This window comes from Canis lupus, chromosome 2 (assembly GCF_011100685.1).
Source record: "Canis lupus familiaris isolate Mischka breed German Shepherd chromosome 2, alternate assembly UU_Cfam_GSD_1.0, whole genome shotgun sequence".
In the NCBI taxonomy this organism is placed as follows: Eukaryota; Metazoa; Chordata; class Mammalia; order Carnivora; family Canidae; genus Canis; species Canis lupus.
The window spans coordinates 72,573,198-72,574,452 of NC_049223.1; positions in this window are offsets into that span (position 1 = coordinate 72,573,198).

The following is a 1,255-nucleotide window of genomic DNA, read 5'->3' on the forward strand; positions in this document are numbered from 1 at the left end:
CTGTGGTCTGAGTCAGAGACCAGAAAGAGAAGAGGCAGCCCGGGGAATACAGAGTCCTATCCATTATATGCATGCTTCTCCCAGGACAGAAGCCAGTGGAGAAAGACAGAGCCTGACAGAGGCTATGGCCCAAAGCAGGATCCCCCTCCATCAGCTGAGAATGGGGTGGGGCAGGAGGTCAAGGCCAGAGAAGTCTGCTTCCCTCCCAGCCTAAAAGATTCCAGGCCTTGCCAAGAAATGTAACCCCTCCTTTTCAGTCTCTTCCTGGCAACCTGGCCTGGATGTGATATCAGTTTAATAATTTAGCAGATGCAGACAAAGATAGCAGCTCTGAAAATAACCCAGCTAGGCCCCAGCCTCCATCTCCTCTTTCCTCAAACTCCCCTGCCCTCCCCACAAGGTTTCCGGTTGCCCCATACCTGTCAGTGCCGCTGCCTGCCAGTGAGCACGTGAATCTACACCTCCTCCTCCACCTCCTCCCTCCTCCTCACCTCTTTCTCTCCATCCTCATGTTAAGAGCTTTCATATTAATTAGAGCTTACAGGAATCTTGGGTGTAAGTCCCATCATTCCTAGTCTCTGTTCCCATAATGATAAAATGAGGCCTTTGAATTCCTAGATGTAGCATGAACAAAATGTTTGGAGGGTGGCAATTATTTAGAGAGAGGACTGGACATCTTTCTCAGGAAGTCACAACTTGCAGGGTCAGTTCTGCTTAAGCCAACTGCACCGCAACCCACCAAGCCGCTCCATCTGGAGAGCTCACAGATATCCTTGTTTTTTATTTCTCTCATGACGAGAATTTTGCCCCAGTTTGTATTTCTAGAATAAAAGGCTATGACTTGTGTTCACAGTGGATGCAGCAGGTCCACATGCATTTGGTGCTCCATCACGTTTCCTTTTTTTTTTTTTTTAAGAGACTTTATTTATTTATTCATGAGAAGACACACAGAGAGAGGCAGAGACACAGGCAGAGGGAAAAGCAGGCTCCCCATGAGGAGCCTGATGTGAGACTTGATTCCAGGACCCCGGGATCACGACCTGAGCCAAAGGCAGATGCTCAACCACTGAGCCACCCAGGAATCCCACCCATCACATTTCTGCAAGTAGAAATGTTACTTCCCTGTGGGAAGAGCAATACCTCTCTCTCCTTGAAATTTTGCTCAAATCACTCCATTTTTATGGGTCTCAATTTCCACATCTCTAAAGTGGCCAGGTGTCAAAGGGTGAGTAGAACAAAGACTCCATGATGTCTA